The sequence below is a fragment of the Eumetopias jubatus genome, unplaced genomic scaffold (assembly GCF_037043125.1).
Source record: "Eumetopias jubatus isolate StellerSeaLion01/CBP00866 unplaced genomic scaffold, mEumJub1_p1.0 scaffold_17, whole genome shotgun sequence".
Classification (NCBI taxonomy): Eukaryota; Metazoa; Chordata; class Mammalia; order Carnivora; family Otariidae; genus Eumetopias; species Eumetopias jubatus.
The window spans coordinates 69,532,617-69,550,114 of NW_028274823.1; positions in this window are offsets into that span (position 1 = coordinate 69,532,617).

The following is a 17,498-nucleotide window of genomic DNA, read 5'->3' on the forward strand; positions in this document are numbered from 1 at the left end:
GGCAGTTGCTTAACTGACTGAGCCACCCAGGTGCTCCTGCGGATGTCTTTAGATTTAAAATGAGTCTTCTGTAGGCAGCATATGGATGGGTCTTTTTTTTTTTTTAATCCATTCTGATATCCTTTGTCTTTTGATTGGAATATTTAGTCCATTTATGTTCAGAATGATTTTTGAAAGATATGAATTTAGTGCCATTGTATTACCTATAAAGATAGTGCTTGTGGTGATGTTCTCTGTTCCTTTCTAGTCTTTGTTGCTTTTGGTCTTCCCCCCCCCCCCCCACTCAATGAGTCCTCCTTAATATTTCTTGCAGGGCTAGTTTAGTGGTCACAAACTCCTTGGGTTTTTGTTTGTTTGGGAAACTCTTTATCTCTTCTTCTATTCTGAATGACAGTCTGCTGGGTAAAGTATTCTTGGCTGCAGATTTTTCCCATTCAGCTTGTTGAATATACCCTGCCATTCTCTTCTGGCCTGCCAAATTCCTGTGGACAGATCTGCTGTGAACCTGATCTGTCTTCCCTTGTAGGTTAAGGACTTTTTTTCCCTTGCTGTTTTCAGGATTCTTTCCTTATCTGTGTATTTTGTGAATTTGACTATGATATGCCTCGGCAATGGCTGGCTTTGGTTGAATTTAATGGGAGTTCTCTGTGCTTCTTGGATTTTGATGTCTGTGTCCTTTCCAAGACTAAGAAAATTTTCAGCTATAATTTGCTCAATTGGACTTTCTGTCCCTTTTTCTCTCTCTACATCTTCTGGGACTCCTATGATACCAATGTTATTCCATTTTAATAAGTCGTTGAGTTCCCTAAGTCTACCTTCATGATCCATTGCCTTTGTTTCCCTCTTCTTTTCATTTTCATTATTTTCCATAATTTTATCTTCTATACCACTGCTTCATACATCTTCATTGTTATGGCATCCATTTGAGTTTGCATCTTGGTTATAGCATTTTTAATTTTGGTTTGACTAGCTTTTAGCTCTTTTATCTCTGCAGTAAGGGATTCTCTAGTGTCTTCTATGCTTTTTTCAAGCCCAGCTAGTATCCTTATAATTATTGCTATAAAATCTAGTTCAGACATCTTACTTATATCTGTATTGATTAAATCCCTGGCCATCATTTCTTTTTGGTATTTCTTTTGGGGTGAATTCTTCTGTCTTGTCATTTTGGAGGTCAAAAGAAAAAAGCAAAATAAAATAAAAAGTTAAAATTAAAATAAATAAAATAAAGGAAGCTAGGTGTGTTTTGGTTTGCTTGTTAAGAGATGCTTGATAAAAAAAAAGACAGAGAAAAAGATAAAAATTAAAAAAAATAAAAATTTTAAAATTGCTCTTTCTCTATCCAAAAAAACCCAAAACAAAATAAAACAACCCCTACCTCAAAACTGAACAACAACAATAAAAACTAAAGGCAGCTAGATCCTGTTTCACCTAGAGCTGAAGTTATCCAGCACTCTATGATCAGTAGACTTGGTGTGGGTGAGAGGTTTGTGCTGATGTTCTGGGGGAGGGGATTGTTATTCTGAGTCTCAGATGGATTTGCCCTAGTGGAGATGTGTCTGCAGGGCTCAGGGAGGGTGGGACTTGGTGTAGTGGCTCTCTCCACCTGGAGGCACTGTTGAGCTCACTGAGGTCCGTCAGTGCTAGTGGGAGAGGGGTGAAAATGGCTTCGCCTCACTTTCTTGTCTCTGGATTGGGAAATTCATGACCACCAGTCTTCAGGATGCCCTTACAGATGTGCAAACAATCACCCCTCCTGTGTTCCCAGCTTCTGTCAGATCCCTGCCTTCACCCTATCCTTGACTGAGTTGTCCACCTGCCAGGTGACATAGCACTCCTGTGTTTTATCTCAGGTGTGGCCATGTTTCAAAACCCCACACTTCAGAGACACCCATGGCACAGACCTGAACTGGTCCTCTGGGGGAGGGTCTTGCTAAACTGTGGCCGGTGCAGGTTTGTCCCAGTAAATAGTCACATGGCCACGCAGCAGGTTGGAGTTTATGGTAAATCACTGACACAAGGGTCTGCTGCCCTCAGTTGGCATCTTTGTTCCTATACTGGTGAGCTGGGCAGCTAAATGGTGCCCGTAGGGTGTGTTGGCTGCAGAGAGGCCATATCACCTCTACCAAATGCACTCCAAGCAGGGGAACTGCTTCTCTCTGTGTGACCCAGGGGATCCTTAGACCATGCTGCCTGCTCCTGGGGCTCTGCTCTGCTCCCCCATTGGAGCACCACCTGGGACAACCCTGGCTATGACACTGACCTCCAAAACCATATATTTGGTGCTCTGCTGTTTATAAAAAACTGGTGGCATTGAAACCCTCTCCTACTGTGTGCCAGCCTGGATGCCAGCTATTGGGGAAGCAGGTGTAAATAAGAAAGTCAGGAACTATCATAATTTCTTTTTCTTTCTTAAAAATTAATATTGTTAACACATGTTTAACAATATTAAACATTTGTAGTGTAATATTGTCTGGCGTTTGTTATCTGTATTTATTCATGAATAAAAGGACCATGTTCGTTTTGTTCACTGTTGAACCTCCAGCACTTAATACAGTGGGTATCCTATGGTTGGCAGTCAATAAACATGTATTAAATGAGCATGCAGATTCGTCTATATTTATTTTTATATTTTATTCTCCAGAATAGTGGAAACCAGTTACTATTACACATGCAAAAACTTTTTTTTTTCAGTTCAACTGTAAATTTTTTTCACACAGGTGTAGTCTGAAATCCATCACGAGGGAATATCATGAAGATCGGGAGGGCTCATATTCTATGCAGGCACACATTCCAGTTTCTTAACCTTTGAATGAGTAAGTTCCTTTTTATTTTCTTGTCTTGGGATTAGAAAGCTTGGAAGCAGCTGACACTTGTGCAGGTGCCCTGACACGGATGGGCTGTGGCCCATCAGGAGGCCCACGCTGAGGACATACTATTGTAGTCTGTAACAGAGATGGGAGGAACTGGAGTTAAGGGTCAGTCTTTTCATGACATTGAAACAAAAGCATTGTCTTTCCCAGGAGGATTTTAGAAGAGCAAAAAGTTTTGGATCTTTAAAACCATCGAAAAGTGCCTTTTTGATATACCTACTTTGAAAGGATGCCTGGAATTGCTCCACTTGTTCTTATAATAACACTGTGTGTCAATCACCTGGCTGCCAAAAAGTACAGGGTACTTTACAAAGACAGAGCCAGAAAGTCTCAAAACACAGTCTGTATAAGCAACAGCTTTCCCAGAACTGAAATGACCTCTTTCTGCTTCTGGGTCCCTTCAGTGTAGATTCCCAGAGGTTAGGGAGAATATCTGCCACCTGTGAACTATACAGCCCCTGAGAGGATATTTAGTTCTACCATGGAGGGGGGCAGGTAGAATGGGGAGAAGGGTATCTTTATCACTTACCACCCTGATCCATTATTGTGAAAAACCTTTGCCAAGGCGAGCTACTATTACAGAATGATGCTGGAGACATGCCTTCTGGCATCTTGGTATAGGAAAAAGTTGAGATCAGCTTTAATGAAACGATCTTATCAGAGATGATACTTGCTTGCTGGCCAGTCATCTCCATTAATGAGAGCAGTGTCCCAGTCTTTTGTCAGTGTAATCCAGTTCTGTGTTCTGGGACCCAACACAGTCCCCTTGAATCTGGCTAGCTATTAAAAAAATTTATTCTGGATCAGAAGAAGAGACAAGCAAAGGATCAGAATAATTCTAAGCCTCTCATTAGCACATTTGATTAACAGGGTAGTGTCATGTCTAAATGTAATACAGGACATACCTATAGATCATTTCACCTGGATCGACTCCCTTTGTGAAAAAAATTTTTTAAAATATTTTATTTATTTATTTGAAAGAGAGCGAGTGAGCGAGAGAGAGAAAGAATGAGCAGGGGAAGGAGCAGAGGCAGAGGGAGAAGCAGACTCCCCTCTGAGCAGGGAGCCTGATGTGGGACTCAATCCTGGGACTCCGGGATCATGACCTGAGCTGAAGGCAGACACCCAACTGACTGAGCCACCCCAGGTACCCTTTCTTTGTGAAAATTATGTTTGTTCTTATTCCATATGTAAAATATTGACTATATACTGCAGTAAAGATGATTTGGTACTAAAAAAATAGGACCATTTTCTTGGGGTCACTTAAATTAGAAATTTATGTGTGAATCTGTGACAGGGAGAGGAAGAGATAACCTCGGGCTCCCTCACCCTCTACAAAAAATGTTTATCCATTCATGGGTTTCTAATAAATGGGCTAAGAGGAAACAGAACTTTGAAACAGGAACAGTCAAGAGTTTGTTTCTAGACATGAGGAAATGTCAGGATGATGCAAATAAGTTTCAAGGACAGATGGAATCCACTTTTAAGATTTGGGGCAGTTTAGGAGGTTTACTAGTTACCTATTGCCATCTAACAAATCAACCCAGAACATAGCTTAAAACATTTATTATCTCCTAGTTTATGGACAAGAATTAGGGAGCAGCTTAGTAGTTGGATGATTCTTGCTTGTGAGATTGTGGTTGAGCTATTGGCTGAGGCTGTGTTTCTTCAGAAGGCTTCCCTGATTTTAAGATGGCTCACTCACATAGTTGTTGGCAGGAGGCCTCCATTCTTTGTCATGTGGCCCTCTCCATATGTCTGCTTGGTGTTCTCATGACATGGTAGCTGGATTTATAAGACAGAGTTAGAAGTCACACTCCTTCATTTCTTTTTTTTTTAAGATTTTATTTATTTATTCATGAGAGACAGAGAGAGAGAGAGAGAGAGGCAAAGGGAGAAGCAGGCTCCCAAGGAGCAGGGAGCCCGATGTGGGACTTGATCCCGGGACTCCAGGATCATGACCTGAGCCGAAGGCAGATGCTTAACCATCTGAGCTACCCAGGCGCCCCACACTCCTTCATTTCTGCAATATCCTATGAATAATATGAATATGAATCATCCCTACCTAGTGTGGGAAAGGACTACACAGGGTGTGACATCATTGGGGACCAGCTACCACAAGAAGTTATGCCAAATGCCAGCCTAGGAGACTGTAGAAAAAGCTGCACTTCATTGAAAGTAAGAAATGCCCTATCAACTGGATGAAGAAATGGGTTGGGACAAATATTAGACAGTCTTAGGGAACTTTAGGAGTGGAGGGACGGGAAGATTATGCAAAGTAGCTACAAAGCGTCTTAAATCTCAGATGTAGAATATTTGGGAGATGTTAGAAAACTGCCTTTCTTAACCGGAAACCTAGAGACCAAAGTGTAATGGGGAAGATTAGAATGGTCATAGAAGGACATGAACATCTCTTCCTGGGACATGCCCTAGGAATGACCACATTGCAGATGACCTTGAAAGCTTAATGTGGGAGGCATTGAGTCTTTTACTAGATGGGGAGGCAGGTTTTGAGAGGAAGCAAGCATTTCACCAGACCTGGTAGCAAGGCCAACCTAAATCAGCTTCAGCTACGTGTCCAATAGAACAAAAGGTAGTGTGGCTTTAAAACTAAATATACCTTTATTTATGTATGTAGGTACATATGTATGTAATTTCTGCACCCTATGTGGGGCTCAAACTCACAACCCCGAGATTAAGAGCCAGACAGGGACCCTGAAATTTAGCCTTTAATAGCATCAATTCCACAGCACCTACCTTGAGGGGTTAAGGGAGAGTAGCAGGAGGAGTGAGACCTCCTGTTGGCTTCATGTGCGACATCAGTATTTGGCTAGAGTTTAGGTCAAGTAAGACTCAAAAAAATCTTCCTATGTCCTGTATTATTTTACTTACCCAACCATCCATCCATCCATCCATCCAATGTTTATTGATCACTTACTTTGTGCCTTGATTCTCTAGAGAAAAAACAAAACTGTTGAATTTTTAATTCATAAAATTATGTGTTTCCCAAAAATCATTACCACAGTATTGTGTCTCTGGAGCATGTTACCACACTAGTCAAGGAGAAGGGAGCTAAAATTTGTTGGGGGTGAAAGTCACACAATTAACAAATGGCAAAACTACAGCTAAATTCAATTTGGCCAGTCTGTTTATGCCCTTTGGATCACATCTCCAAAAATGATTTATCTTAATTTTTCTTAACACGGTAGCACTCTCTCCCTTAATGCTTCACCAAGAAGCATTGGCTATCGGTTTTTGTTTTGTTTTGTTTTGTTTTGAGAGAGAGAGAGAGAGAGCAGGAGTGCAGGGGTGGGGGTTGGGGCAGAAGGAGAAGGGGAGAGAGAATCTTAAGCAGGCTCCATGCCCAGCATGGAGCTTGTTATGGGGCTCATCTCATGACCCTGAGATCATGACCTAAGCCAAAACCAAGAGTCAGATGCTTAACTGACTGAGCCACCCAGGTGCCCCAGTTATTGCATCTTTTGAGAAGAGTCTTTGCTCCCAAGGACAACTGAAATAATCTTAAACAAAATTACATTAAAATATTCCCATACCTTAAATAAGTTAGAGTTAAGTATGCTTTTGTAAACATCTATTCTGGTGTCACATTGTAATTATGAGACTTCCTAATAGATTATGGGCACTTAAGCAAAAAAAAATTTGTGTACATAAATAAACATTTAAAAAACAGAGCTTTGTTGTTATCAGACATAATTTTCAATAGATAATATATATTGTTATGTATACATAATACATACTCAAAACAGAATATAATACTGTCTACTAGTAGTTTGTCCTCATTGTTATGGGCTGGATTGTGTCTCCCAAAATTCATGTGCTGAAGCCCTAACCCCTTCTACCTCAGAATGTGACAGTATTTGAAGATAAGGTCTTTAAAGAGGTAACTGGAGAAAATGAGGTCATTAAGGAGAGCCCTCATCCAATCCGATTACTGTCCTTACAAGAAGAGGAGAGGAAGACACGGGCAAGCACAGAGGGAAGACCATATGAAGACAGGGAGAACCAGTCATCTACAAGCAGAGGAGAGAAGCCTCTGAAGGAACAACTCTGCTTACACTTTGATCTTGGACTTCTAGCCTCCAGGTCTGTAAGAAAATAAATTCCTGTTATTGAAGCCACCCAGTCTGTGGTACTTTGTTATAGCAACTCCAGCAAACTAATCCACACACTTTACAAATGAGGGGACTCAAAGTTGGAGAAGTAAAATGACTTGCACAGGTGTGTGACACTATCGGGGTCAAATGTGGGTTCATTTGACCAGAAAGCCATCTCCTGCACCCCACCCCCAACAGAACATGCTCTAGGGAAATAAATAGTAACTATTGCTTCCCTCTAATGAAGTAACTTTATATCCTCCCATCCTCTGCCACCCAAATCCTTTCCACAGTCCTTTGCAGTGCAAGTCACTGATCACTGATGCCTCCATGTCATCTCTGGTTTCCCAACTCCCACCATGGACTGAGAATTTGTTACCTTGTCTTCCAAAACAGTGACTACAAAAGCTTCACACATTTCAGAGGATCCAAGAGAACATTTTTCTTCCTAAGATAAACCACATATTTTAATGCTTTTTAAAAGGATATTGACTGGAGTTTCATTTTTAGTCAAAGTGGAGCCCAAAACCCCTATCTCTCTCCCTTAAGTAAGCTTGGAACACACGTGGATTTTATCAGGCAAAATGAACTCCGGGCAGGTCTGTTTACTGACACAGCCAGATCAACGTGCAGATCCTGTGGGTGTGCTGGACAAAGAAAAGCAGACTGTTTGGTTCCAGGCTGTGTGCTGAGGACACTCCCCCATGATTGTCCAGACTTTATCTCAACTTTGGTTATCCCTTCCTTCCCTGACATTCTACCCAGAACCAGAAATCAATGAAGCAATCAGTTTGTAAATAGGGTAGCTACAGTGCCGTATTGTCTTTATTATTGGCCACCTTATAAATAAAGGAGACAGATTGTTTCAAATTCAAAGGGGCCAAATGACTTACTGTGCAATGAGATGGTAGGTACCCATGCAGATAAGCTCTTACTCACACATGTGGTGCACTTAGCAGTTACTTTTCCATTTCTCCCTTCCCAGCTTCTGATATTTGGTCTTTCTTAATATTTGTAGCTTTTTAAATGTCTTTCCTTTTCATTTAACATTGGAGTCCCAGGGGCAACCTGGGTGGCTCAGTCGTTAAGCATCTGCCTTCGGCTCAGGTCATGATCCCGGGGTCCTGGGATCGAGCCCCGCATCGGGCTCCCTCCTCAGCAGGAAGCCTGCTTCTCCCTCTCCCACTCCCCCTGCTTGTGTTTCCTCTCTCATTGTGTCTCTCCCTGTCAAATAAATGAATAAAATCTTAAAAAAACAATTGGAGTCCCAGAGTTCAGCCTTAGGTCCTCTCCTCTTCTTGGTCTACACTCCTTTGATGATCTAATGCCCTCTTCTCCTTCATCCATGTGCTATCATCTCCAGACAGCACCTCTCTCTGAACTCCAGACTTATATATTCAACTGTCTACTCAATATTTGCTCTTGGACATCTCATAGGCAACTCAACCTCATAGGTACAAATCAAATTCCTAATCTTTCTCCTTGAACCAGCCCCTTGGAGTCTTCCTTATCTCAGTTAATGACAACTTCAGTTTGTCAGGCCATGATCCTTGGAATTGTCTTGCCTCCTTGTGTACTCTCAAACCCCAGACGCAGTGCACCAGGAGGATCATGCTGGCTCTACCTTCAAGGTATGTCCAAAACCTTCTCAACACTACCTCTGCACTCCTGGTCAAGTTCTTCATCTCCTAATTGGTCTCCCTGCTCCCCTTGTCCTTGACAGTTGCTTTTCATCTGTAGCCCCAGGGATCCTGGGAGCCTATGTCAGATGATGCTACTACCCATCTCAATTCCAGCAGCTTTCAGCTCATGAAGAATTGACACCACGTCTACCATGGCCTATGTGCATTTTCCTTTTCTCATTTTTTCTATGCCTGGTCATGGAAGATGATTGCTAACATTTTTCTAGGCACATGACGCTCCGTGATGTTTCTCTGACCCACTGACACAGTCCCTGCTAGCAGGGATTTTGCTGTTGCTGTTCCCTTTGCCTAGAATGCTCCTTCCTCATTCCATGATGAATCAAAGTAGCTCACTATGACTTACACAATAGAATGTTCCTTCCCCAGACACCCAAACACTTAGTGACCTCCATCCTTCAAAGTCTTTGCTCAGATGTAACCTGTGTGAGGCATTCTCTAACTACCTGATTAAAACATACCCCCGTCCCATTCCTTTTCCCTGCTTTTCCTCCTCTGTGGTGCTTTTCACCCTCTGACATGATATATATTCACTTATTTTGGTTGCAGCTCTGTGAAAGAGTGGTTTGTGTCTGTTGTGCTGATTGACATTACCCTCAACCACTATAGGCCTCGCATGCAGTGGGTGCTTAATAAATATTTGCTAAATGAGTGAGTTAATGGAATTCCTCCTACATAATTCCCTTATTTAGACAGGAAAGCCCCACTGCCTGGGAAGAAGGGGTACACCCATGGTGGCTTCAAAGGGAACTTTTGAATTAATCTAAATCTAGTGGGTGTTGTTTTTGAAGTTCCCTCCTAAGATACGGTAAGGTTTTTATTTATGTTAAATATGTATGATCTGGAGGCTCTTCTTTCACTATGTTGATCTCCATTCTTTTAGACATTAAATATACCCCTTGATACACAGAAGCATTCAACAGATATGGGCCAAAGCCAGACAAATCAAATTGATTGGTTTCATTTCCTTTCCTGGAACAAAGAAAGTTACCCATTTTTGGTTGGTGGTTTTTGAGTCTTTTCTTGTCTGATAGTCTTTCTCTGCATTTGATTTGATTTGATTTGATTTTAGTTGCTTTTAAAATCTCAAGACCACTGTTATAAGGATTAAAGGAAAAGAAAACAAATATTTTTAATCAACAAAATCCTTCCTGCTGCTCATATTCATCTTCTGGGTTATTTCAGATTGATGAATTTGAAGGCACTCCCTTAGGATATATGGTAGGAATTAATTCTTCACTCTCAAGTCCCAAAGGGCAGAGTTCAAATTCTACAGAAACTGGATCCCAACAGCAACTAGGCCCAGTCTGTATTCCTAGGGAGGAAAAGCCCAGAAGCATTTCTCACCTAGTGTTTCCCAAATCTGGTTCGCTGTCATGCTTGGGAGGTGCAGAGCTCTAGAAGTCATTTCCAGAAGGGTGTAGTGGCAGCAATCCTAGGGGCAGTTGCCATAGAGCCCTTCCCCCCAGCTTTGGAATCCTCTCCGGTGATATTGTGCACCTCTCTTTGCCCTCCATGTTCGTGGAGCTCGTGGGAGCTGACAGCTGTCTGTGAGGGATGAGAATACCAAGGAAGGCACTTCCCAAGGCGGTGAGCACAGAGGCCAGAATGATGGCAATACCTCTAACTGGACCTACAAAGATGCTTATGATTTAATTAGGTAAAGACAATGGAAAGGGCTCTCCAGGCAGGGATAACTCTATAAAATATACTTTTGTAAATATTTTATTTATTTATTTGGGGGGGCACGAGCCGGGTGGGGGGAAAGGGGTAGGGTCAGAGGGATAAGCAGACTCCCTGCTGAGTGCAGAGCCCATTGAAGGGTTCCATCTCAGGACCCTGAGATCATGACCTGAGTCAAAGTCCTACGCTTAAAAGACTGAGCCACCCAAGCACCCCTAAAATATTTTTAATGTGACTTAAAACTTTCCAATTTTGACTGATTAGAAAGCCATCCGAATTAATGAAATTTTAGAATTACAGAAAAAATTTTCAAACAAAATATTTGATCATGAACAAATCCTCAAGTTAACAAAGGACCTCAATCAATGTTTATGGAATTAACTTAATGAATAGATAAAAATGGTTTTAAATTCACAATAGGACAGTCCTATTATTTCAGAATTGCCGGCTTGGGTGATTACACTTGTCGGGAAATGGTGACATGAACAGTTCTTATCTTAAGGGGGGCTGAAAAATTAGAGGAGGTCAAGGTTTTGCCATAGCTAAGAGGGGTTTCTAAAGAGGTCTTATCATCTGTAAGGATTTGGACAGCTGGAAAATGTTTGACCTGGGGAGATTCTGTGATGTGTGTTTGGGGAGGGAAGTTGGAAGCATATCAGTTGCTGCAAAGGTCTGGGAAGGAGGCTTTATCTATCAAAAGGGTCAGAACAGCTGGGAGGGCAGATCCGGAATGTTGCAGTAGGTCTAAGGAAATGGACTTGGTGTTTCTCATCAGTGGTAGAGTTGCAACAGCTGGGAAGACCCAGAACTGGGGATTTTAAAGAGGAAGAGAAACCAAGACTGAGTGGGGGGGGCGGGGGACGGGCGTCTGTGTACGACATGAATGGCAATTCTGGCCTCTTCCCCAGCAAGCTCTTGGTGCCAAGTTGCCTGTCGTCCCTCCAAGGGCCCTCCCTGGTGCTTTAGTTTTCCTCCAGGAACTTATGTCTATAAATTGCCATTCACCTCTTTCACAACAGTCCTGCAGGACCAGTTCAGTTTGTTAAAAATACTAGAACACCCACAAACAGCACTTGTGGAAGATGATGCCTATATTAAAAGTAATTATTAGATGGGGTGGCTGGGTGATAGACATTGGGGAGGGTATGTGCTATGGTGAGCGCTGTGAATTGTGCAAGACTGTTGAATCACAGACCTGTACCCCTGAAACAAATAATACATTATATGTTAAAAAAAAAAAAAAGAAGATAGTAGGAAGGGAAAAATGAAGGGGGGGGTAATCAGAGGGGGAGACGAACCATGAGAGACTATGGACTCTGAGAAACAAACTGAGGGTTTTAGAGGGGAGGGGGGGTGGGGGAATGGGTTAGCCTGGTGATGGGTATTAAAGAGGGCACGTACTGCATGGAGCACTGGGCGTTATACGCAAACAATGAATCATGGAACACTACTTCAAAAACTAACGATGTAATGTATGGTGAGTAACATAACATAATAAAAAAAACAAAAGAAAAACTATTAGAGATGTAAATAATGTACAGTAGTGCTTCATGATATGTGGAAAAGTTTTGTATAAATAGGGTTTTGGTCAATCAAACCACATTGAAATTTTACTATAAGAGTTTGTATTCCATTCAAAAGGTGTACAATATGTATACCACTGTGCTAGGCTAAAGCAAACAGTTCTTTAAAATGCAAATAACCGTTAGTCCTATTTAATACTATTTGTAGGTTTGAATATTTTAAACCATTATAATTTTGAAATATAATGAAATACATTAAAGTGAATAAAACCAAAATATGGTATAATAATTAAGTAGTATAAAGTGAACACCTGTGTAACCACCACTCAGAACATATCTGAACATCAGAAGCCCCCGTGGCCCCTCTCCTTCCCAAATGTAACAATTATCCTCAATTATTCTGACATCTAATGCTGTTTAGTTTTTCTCATTTCTAAACTTTTTGTACATCAAATGAGATAGTTTATGCTTTTTTTTGTATCTGGCTTCTTTCACTTCTTATATCAGTGAGATTCATTAGTGTTGTATTTATCTGCAGTTCATTCACTGTCTTGATTGAATAGTATAACATACATTCCAAAATTAACTCATCCATTCTACTGTTTTGACACTTAGATTGTTTCCAGTTTTGAGCTCTTAGAAAATCGCTGTTGCATGCCTGGGTACGTGCACAGAAATGCATGGTACACAGAGCTGTAAGCTCTGGGAGTCATTCCCAAGATGAAGCATTTAATAGTTGGCACATGACCCTCCATATTCTCTTTCCTGGAAACCATATGTCCCAGGTGGCATAGTTATAAGACACAAACAGATTGGATCCCTGAGTCATCACTTGGAGGAGAGTTGCCTTGGAGAACCACTAGATCTGCAGTGAATTTTGAATGACCAAAAAATAACTCCTATGTTTCCAGCCATTAAGATTTTGAGTTTACTTCTCACTGCTCCACAGCCTAGCCTAATCTGGCCAGTAGAAACAATATAGACATTTGACCTTCAGAAATATTTTTTACAATCAAAATCAACGATTGATGTTCACATCTGAAAATGTCATCCTCCTAATGTGAGCTCTTAATTTATTCATTTTGTTTTTTAAAAGGGTGATGGCAAGTGACAGGACATCTGGAGACAGGGGCACCAATACCAACATGTTGGACCATGTTCATGACCCCTTACCGTAATACTAGCTGATGGAAGAGTTCAGGGCTTTGTGATTGCTGACAAGGACTCACTGGTGGACCAGCTAATGGTTTGGTGCCATTTATATGATTCCCCCATGTTTTCTAGTGAAAAATGCCAAGATTACTTTCCTTGTCAATTTTCTCCCTAGGATGTCATCCCCAGTGGTAAACAGAGACTAAGGAAGGGTATGGTCAGGAAAACAGCCACTCCAATGTACAGGGGTTAAGAAGGGGAACTTTCATGAGTTTGCAAGTTGCCAGGAAGTTGATAGCTGGCGCAGGGTACCTGCTAGAGCTTGAGAGAGAACCCAGTAGCCATGCAGATGTGGCCATGAAAGGGAGCTTGAGAAGTGGAGTGTGGGAGATGCAGCCTGTGTGGGGGCAGGAATGGCGGTGGGCTGGGGGCTGCTGTGAGGGAGATGAGGTGCACACAGAGCGGGAGGAACGTGAAGGCACGCTGGGCCCTTCTGTCTGCCCTCATGCTTGGCCATATGATCCTCTTCTATCACCCTCCCATCTTCCAAATCCCCGGGGAGCTCCTCTTACCGGACATCTTTAGACTGGAACCACACGGAGAAGGGTGTTCTGGGAAACATCGTCCCAGCCTCAAATGGAAGCCGTAGTGTCCTGTTGGCAATAGACAACCCAACTCAGAATCTTCAGTTTATGAGAAGTAATTTTCTCTTCCAAGAGTCTCTTGGACTCTTACAGGACATTTAAAAATTAGGGCACAGCTGAGGAAAAGATATGAGATCAATTTGTCCAAGGCAAAGGGTTGTGGCTTAAAGAAAGAATAAACACACATAGCTATAAGACTTGTTAACATGAAAGATCCAGAAACCATACACTTCTGATTTGGTTATCTGTTGTTATTTTTTTATGGAAGATGGGTAAATAGTGAAATGTTATAAATAGTAGAAAAATAGCTTTGTATTGAATTTGGTGATGGAAATTGTAGACTGGCAAGAGATATATTAATTAAAAAATTATTACAGCTTACTTCTTGAATATGTCAAAAGGTAGAAAAGTGAAAGGTACACAGTGAAAATTCCATTAAGATGGTTTTTCTACATTAATAAAAAAGTATAAAGTCACTAGAATTAGTAAATTTGAAAATTAGATAATCTTTACTAGTGGAACAGGTAGAAGAACTTTATGGAAAAAAAAACACTGGAAAATGTGTTGGAGTTAAAGAGTTTGGTGAAGCAAGGATTCCACCTTTTAGGAGATGAAGAGCCAGTATCAGTAGGTTATTTCAGCAGGAGGCGCTATGGTAGGGCAAACACGAGTACATCAACATCAGAGGGCCAGGGAACACTTCCTGGAGGAGGGGATATCTAAGCTGAGACCTGTGTGATAAACAGGGACAAGTCAGAGGAGGAAGGAGGAAAGGAATACAGACTCCTGATCTGGGTGTGTTTGGCTGTGGTGGGCAGTGGGGTGGGGTGGGATGCTGCAAGAACTGGAGGAGGGTTTCAGAGTGGGGTGGAGTTCACACCTGGGCTGGAGAGCCACATAGGGACGAGATCTTCAGAGTGGAAATTCTGTGCCCGGGCAATTGCCAGGATTTCTCAGGTTTCCTACACCCAAGACATAATGGAGAGAGACATTGCACCAATTTTGTAGCTGTGGTGAAATCAAATGGGAGTACATTAGGGGTAAATACATTCTTAAAAGAGAGCAAAGAAATGGTCTTTCCTATTCATTGCTGTAAGACATAGTCAGATTTGATTCATGTGTTCCAAAAATACTTTATAAAAGCATGAAAAGTAGTAATAGTAGTCTATTATTTGCCCCACATGATTCTAAGTGTGGGGTATAGGGATAAACAAAAAAAAGTCCTTGACCTCATGCACTTGTGAGAGGAAACAGACAGTAAACAAACAAACAAACAAAAATATATCATTCGATTTGGAGCCACACACTTTGAAGGGCCTCTTGCAGTGCCTGACCTCAGTCGGCATTCTGCTGCTCCAGGCTATCTCTCTATTTTCGGTCTGGAATGAAATACATGGTGTGGTGTGGAGCCTGCTTTCCTGAATCACCTGCAGAAGATTCTTATAAATATGGGAAGAATTAGTTCTGGGTACTTTTTTTTTTTTTGACACTGAGGTTTCTGGGTATTTTTGATAAGGCTGCAGGAAGTTTATTAAGCTGAATCTAGAAAGATGGGTCAAAATGAGTGGGGATGGGACAATATTCAACATAAGGCACAGCATACAAAAAAGGAGTACCACTAAAAAGCTTCTGCACAGCAAAGGAAACCATCAACCAAATGAAAATGCAGCCTACGGAATGGGAGAAAATAATTGAGAATCATCTATGTGATAAGGAGCTAACACCCAAAATATATAAATAACTCCTACAACTCAGTAGCAAAAAAACTCAAATAATCCAATTAAAAATAGGCAGGAAATCTCAACAAACATTTTTCCAAAAAATGTATGGATGACCAACAGTACATAATAAGATGCTCAATATCATTAGTCATCAGGAAAATGTAAATCAAAACCACAGTGAGATACCATCTCACACCTGTTAGAATGACTATTTCAAAAAGACAAGAAATAACAAGCATTGGTAAGGATTTGGAGAAAAGGGAACCCTTGTACATTATTTGGTGGGATTGTAAATTGGTGCAGCCATTATGGAAACAATACGGAGTTTCCTCAAAAAATTATAGAACTACCATATGATCCAGCAATCTTACCGGTGAGTGTTTGTCCAAAGAAAATGAAAACACTGATTCAAAAAGATATCTGTGCCTCCATATTCATTGCGGCATTATTTATAATAATGGAGACATGGAAGCAGCTTAGGTGCCCCTCGATGGATTAATGAATAAAGAAAATGTGTTATATATACACACAATGGAATATTACTCAGCCATGGAAAAGAATGAAATCTTGTCATTTGTGACAACATGGGTGGACTTTGAGGGCATTTCGCTAAGTGAAATAAGTCAGACAGAGAAAGACAAATATTGTATGACCTCACTTATATGTAGAATCTAAACAAACAAACAAACCCAAACAAACAAAAAACAAACAAGATCCCAGATACAGAGAACAGATTGGTAGTTGCAAGAGGTGGGGGTGGGGTGGGGTGGGAGAAATGGGTGAAATTTTTTTCAGTTTAAATAAATTGAATAAAACTTTTTTTTTTAAAGGGAGTAAAGCAGAGTAAGAAGGATACAAAAACTAACATGACCAGATGTAGGGGCAGAGCAAAATTTTGTACAGCCTAAAAGCTTATTAAATTTCAGGGCCTTCTTTAAGAGAAAGAATACCAATTAGACAATTAGGTATAAAAATAAATATTTATTCGAAATAAGAAATGCATCACAAGCTATAAAATTTAAAAGGCCAACAAGTACCATAAACTCCAAGAAAAATCCACAAGAAAACATTTAATAAACTGCCTGACACACCTCCCTACACTGTTTTCTGACATTTTTTAGCCGCATACCCTTTTCTTCCAATTTTACTGAGGAATAGTTGACAATTAAAAATTGTGTATATCAAAGGTATACAACTTGATAATTTGATACATAGATACATTGTGAAATATTCACCCCCACTCAAGGCAATTAACATTATTCATCACCTCACATAGTTGCCTTTGTGTGGTGTGTGTGTGTGTGGTGAGAAATTTAAGATCTACCTTCTTAGCAAATTTCCAGTATATGATACAATGTTGTTAACTATAGTCACATGGTTGTACATTAGATCTCCAGAACTTATTTATCTTGTGAAACTGAAACTTTGTGCCCCTTGAACAGTATCTCCCCTTTTCCTCCTAGCTGCATACCCTTTGACCACTTCTTCAATTTTGTAATTTGGTAATACATCTTCCATGAGAGGACTAGAAAAGCACTTCACATTTAAACTGGTAGTGGTTAAAAATATGTTATTTTGGGGTGCCTGGGTGGCTCAGTCGGTTAAGCATGTGCCTTCAGCTCAGGTCATGATCCCAGGGTCCTGGGATTTGGGCTCCCTGCTCAGTGGGGAGTCTGCTCCTCCCTCTCACTCTGCTCTTCCCCGCTGTTTGTGCTCTTGCTCTCTCTCAAATAAATAATCCTAAAAAAGTGTTATTCTGCAAAATTTACAATTCACATTGCCAGGGCCCCTAAGGCCTTAGAAGGGGTTCTCTGCAAGTGAGGGGCCCTGGGTTCATGCATCTAGCCTCTTGATAAATCCACCTCTGCATTCCAACCATGGTCATACTTCCAAGTCTGAGTTTATCACACCAGCTTATTTTTGCTTTCAGGAAATTGGTTAAGAACTTAGTCTCTTATCACTAAATTCTACACCTGAAACTAATATTACACTGTTTGTTAACTAGCTGGAATTTAAATTAAAAAATTGGAAGAAAAAAGAAAAAAAAAGAGCTTAGGCTCTGGAGCTAGACTATGTGGGTTTGGATCTTG